This window comes from Grammomys surdaster, unplaced genomic scaffold (assembly GCF_004785775.1).
Source record: "Grammomys surdaster isolate TR1022 unplaced genomic scaffold, NIH_TR_1.0 63, whole genome shotgun sequence".
NCBI classification, from domain to species: Eukaryota; Metazoa; Chordata; class Mammalia; order Rodentia; family Muridae; genus Grammomys; species Grammomys surdaster.
The window spans coordinates 20734206-20739556 of NW_021604565.1; the positions used below are offsets into that span (position 1 = coordinate 20734206).

General features: G+C 43.7%; 1 pseudogene; it reads left to right on the forward strand.

Annotated features, from left to right (window-relative positions):
- Positions 1-3156: 3156 nt before the first annotated feature.
- Positions 3157-3273, forward strand: LOC114622093 (annotated as a pseudogene).
- Positions 3274-5351: the final 2078 nt, after the last annotated feature.

A 5351-nucleotide genomic window follows, 5' to 3' on the forward strand; every position in this document is an offset into this window, starting at 1 on the left:
CCATCCAATTCTGTTTAAAGTAAAAGTCATAGTACTGATGATCATATTCTCTGATATTTGTAATCTTGATTTCTTTTCTGATTAGATTATTTTATTGGAAAAAACAGGCTCCTGTTTAAACTAGAAAATCTAGTGAGGAATTCAGTGTGTTAATTTGTAGATCACACCCTATTGTGAGCCAACAGAAAACTATCTGTGAAGCTACAAATCTGTGCAAACTCTCAAAGGAGAAAGATTCTTCTCAGAAATGTTAACAGCTCTACCAGGAATCCTTAGTGGGTTTCAGAGAATCAGTTTTGGCTTTTCACGTAAACAGAAAAGGCCACAGACGCTCTGCCTTGAGGAATGCTATATCCTAGGGACCTGTGAACAGAGACAAGGATAAGCAAAGACCCACAGGTACATTTGCTCACACAGAAGCATATAGAGGTGTTTAAATAGTACTCATTGTGTGGCTTACTCAGGTTGCCAGGCAGTTGATTCTGAGTCAAGGGTTACCACAGAGTCCCATCTTGATGAGCGGGTTTCTGCTCCCTGACTAGGCTTCTCACGGTGTATATTCCTCCACCCACTCATCATCAGCCCACCTCAAATTTCTGTTTTTCAGAAATTTCTTTGAAAGTTGTTTAATCTGTTATTTTTCTGCTTTTTTTGGATGGTCACTGGAATGATCATTTATATGAACGTCTATGGAAATTCTTGTCATATTCTTGTCATTCTAGTTAATTTTCTTCTATATTGTTTTATTTCAAACAGGAATTAAAGTAGAGATTGCTTTTATTCTATCTGTAGATAGGTAGACAGGTAGATACATATACAGGTACAAAATTTAATATCCTAAACATAATACAAATCTTAGAGATTAAGTTTGGTATATTTAAAAAAAAACAAATCACAAAGTAGCAAATTACTATATAACATAGTTTAAACAGTAGGGTTTATGTGTTATCTTAACTGTAAAATGTCCTACAAAAGTTTTTATCTTTATTTTTTATTTTATTTGCATAAAAGCTCAAGTTGTCTTGTAATTTGAATGCGAAAGTACAGATGGGCTTATGAGTTTGAACTCTTGGATCCTACCTATTTTGGAAAATTAAAGACCTTTAGGAAGTGGACCCTCATGGGTCACTACGGTTGAAGTTTTAGAGTGGTCTCCCTTCGATCTGCTCTCTGCCTCCTGGCTGCTGACAAAGTGAGAGCAGAGCAGCTGCTCCATGCTCCTGCAACTGGGTGCCCCAGTGTACCACCCCTTCTTCTTCTTCTTCTTTTTTTTGTTACAGATTTATTTATTTTTAATTATATTGAGTAGTATATAAATTCCATTAAGAGCAAGAAGTTACTATTTTTAATATAATTTTCTAAATAAATATTCTTTTTCTTTTCTTTTAAATTGGATATTTTCTTTATTTACCTTTCAAATGTTTTCCCCTTTCTAGGTCTCCCATTCTGAAACTCCCTATCCCATCCCTTCTCCCCCTGCCTCTGTGAGGGTGCTTCCCACCCCCCCCCTTCCTACCCTGGCAATTCCCCTACACTGAGGCATCAAACACCATCAGGCCCAAGGGCCACTTGTCCCACTGATGTCCAACAAGCCCATCCTCTGCCACATAAGCAGCTAGAGCCATGGGTCCCTCCATGTGTACTCTTTGGTTGGTGGTCCAGTCCCAGTGAGCTCTGGGAGTATAGCTAGATGACACTCTTGCTCCCTTCATAGCACTGCAAACCATCTCAGCCCCTTTAATCCCTACTCCAACTCCTTCACTGCTGACGACCCCAAGCTTAGGCCAATGGAATGGATCCCCAGATGGGGCAGTCTCTGAATGGCCTTTCCTCCACTCTCTGCTCCACATTTTGTCTCCATATTTCCTCCTGTGAGTATTTTGTTCCCCTTTCTAAAAAGCACTGAAGCCCCACACTTTGGTCTTACTTCTTCTTGTACTTCATGTGGTCTGTGAATTGAATCTTGGGTATCCTGAACTTTTAGGCTAATATCCACTTATCAGTGAATGCATACCATGTGTTTTCTTTTGTGACTGAGTTATCTCACTCAGGATGATATTTTCCAGTTCCATTCATTTGCCTGTAAATTTCATAAAGTCATTGTTTTTATGAGCTGAGTAGTATTCCATTGTGTAAATGTACCACAGTTTCTGTATCCATTCCTCTGTTGAGGGACATCTGGGTTCTTTCCAGCTTCTGGCTACTATAAATATGGCTGCTATGAACATAGTGGAGCATGTGTCCTTGTTGTGTCCTTATATTGGAGCATCTTCTGGGTATATGCTCAGGAGTGGTATAGCTGGGTCCTCAGGTAGTACTATGTCTAATTTTCTGAGGAACCGCCAGATTGATTTCCAGAATGGTTGTACCAGCTTGCAATCCCACCAACAATGGAGGAGTGTTCCTCTTTCTCCACATCCTCACCAGCATCTGCTGTCACCTGAGATTTTGATCTTAGCCATTCTGACTGGTGTGAGGTGGAATCTCAAGGTTGTTTTGATTTGCATTTCTCTGATGACTAAAGATGTTGAACATTTCTTTAGGTGCTTCTTGGCCATTCGAGATTCCTCAGTTGAGAATTCATTGTTTAGCTCTGTACCTATTTTTTTTTAATAGGGTTATTTGATTGTCTGGAGTCTAATGTCTTCAGTTCTTTGTATACATTGGGTATTAGCCCTCTATCGGATGGATGTAGGATTGGTAAAGATCTTTTCCCAATCTGTTGGTTGCCATTTTGTCCTATTGACAGTGTCCTTTGCCTTACAGAAGCCTTGTAATTTTATGAGGTCCCATTTGTCAATTCTTGATCTCAGACCATAAGCCATTGGTGTTCTGTTCAGGAGCTTTTCTCCTGTGCCCATGTGTTCAAGGCTTTTCCCTACTTTCTCTTCTATGAGATTCAGTGTATCTGGTTTTATGTAGAGGTCCTTGAATTCACTTGGACTTGATCTTTGTACAGAAAAATAAGAATAGATCAATTTGCATTCTTCTACTTGTTGACTGCCAGTTGAACCAGCACCATTTGTTCAAAATGCTGTCTCTTTTCCACTGTATGGTTTTAGCTCCTTTGTCAAAGATCAAGTGACCATAGATGTGTGGGTTCATTTCTGGGTCTTCAATTCTATTCCAACCACCTCTTCTTAAAACTGTAAATCAGTTGCCCCTAGAGACATTGCAGGTGAGGCTGCTGTCATGTGTGTTAGTAGGTGGCAGAGAGGAGAGACAATCATCATTCTTACCTATGAACATCTAAATGATTAGTAGCCTAACTTTCCTTGGGGCTTGGGGGAACAGGCCTGTGATGACCATCAACATCAATCCTGGTCCAGGGGGTCAAGACAGGGAGCTAGTCTGAGGCAACCACCATTCCGATACATACAGGGTAGAACAGGCTCCCAGCATGGGGACTAGAGATTCCCAATCTGGAGACTAAAACTCTACTAGGCATCACTCATGCTGAGTGGGAGTGAGCCCAAGACAGATGACCCTCACATGGGGCCACTTGGGTAGGCCTGGAGACAACCCAGAGCCCAAGACAACCACCAGACTGGTACCATGGGGCCCTGGAAATGGATCTAACCTGAGATGACCACCAGCTTGGTGCCATGCAGGCCTGAGGGGGCAGACCATGCCTGAGAGGACCCCTATTCTGTGGCATAATGCTTGAGTCTGGCAAGGCAGTCCTAACACCACTTGTGAGATGACATCAGACACTCAGATACCCTGGACCCCAATTAGAGGAGCAAGTAAGTGGTGGAGAAATAGAAGAGAAAGAAAAACAAAAGGATGCAGCCACAATGAAGAGAAGCAGAACTGGAGACTTGAGGGTGGTGAGGAACACCCTGATTTGAGTAGCTAGCAATGCTACCTGGGATCAGGAGAGGGTCCTGCCCTGTGCTGCCCCTGAAGGCCATGTCTGGGTCCATGGCCCTGAAGACTCAAGGGTCTATTATCACCAAAGATCAGGCAGGCATCTCTCTGGCACATGTAAATGTCTGAGAGATGTGCAGAACTGGGCCCACTCCTGACTTGGGCATTGTGGGAGAGCTGGCCTTGGGGGGGTTGAAAACAGGAGAGCTGATCCAGTCCCTAGCCAGCTGTAGTACTCAGGAGATCAACCCCCCGACATAGTGGAGTTATGGGTAAGCAGACCCTCCCCCACAGGATAGCATGGGAGAGCTGGCCCCATCACTTGTCTCCTGTGCAGTGGTGTGGACAGGAGAGAAATAACCTTTCTCCTCCTCATGCCTCACCTCCTGAGGTAGGCACAAGACCTGACCCTGGGTCATGAGAACAGGAGAGCTAGCTTTGCCCCTCACTAGCAGCAGCACTCCAGAGAGTGGGCCCTGTATTAGCCTGAGCAGCGCAGTTGAGCTGTCCTTTGTGGCTGAGGCATGGGCAAGCTAGCTCAGAAGGCATAAGTATGGGAGAGCTAGCCCAGCCACTTGCCTTCCATAACAGTGACATGGGCAAGAGAGAGATGTCCACTTGCCACCTAAAGCAGTCAGGAAAGCTGGCCCTGAGGTCATCACAGCTGGTGCAAACACTCAGGAGGGCAGGCTCTGCATCTCACCTGGGCAGCAGGATAGAGCTGGCCCTGGTTGCAGGGGGATGGGGTGGTAGGGTGGTTGTTAGTGAGATGGCCTTGAAGGCAGGAGAGCAGGAGAGCAGGAGAGCTGGTCAGTGGACTGCTACCTCTCAGGCTCAGAATCCGAGCTTTGAATTGGCCCACCCCACATCTACAGCATTGATGACCTGTTAGAGTGCAGGAAGGGCCAATCCTACAGATACAAAACAACAGGACTTCTATGACACACAGTACAACAGGATACTTTCAGTGAGGATCCAGTATTGATCAGAAGCCAAAGGCCTCAAACCAGACCAACAAGTCACTGCAATAAGCATTTGCAAGCAAAGAAGTGTGGACAAAAGGGTGTACTGTAGGACACACAGCAACTCACTACAGTTTTCTCTATTGTAGAGAGGTTGCGAGGATGAAGGGTGGTAAGAAGGGAGGAAGAGATGAGTGGAACTGGGGTACGTGATGTGAAATTCACAAGGAACCAATAAAAAGTAAAAATATGAAGTAAATAAAATACAAATTTACACACCCTTAAGCTCCTTTATATCAGATATTTGGTTTCAGTAAACAAACAAACAAACAAACAAAACAAATACGAACTGATTATTTTAGAGTTCTGGAGGTCACAAGTCTGAAGTAAAGTCTGACAGTACTTATGTTAAGTATTTGCAAGGCAGCATTTCGGAGGCTATGGGGGACATTCTTTGTCTCTTTTCTTTTTTCTTTTCTTTCCTTTTCTTTCTTGTCTTTTTCTTTGCCTTTGCAGCTG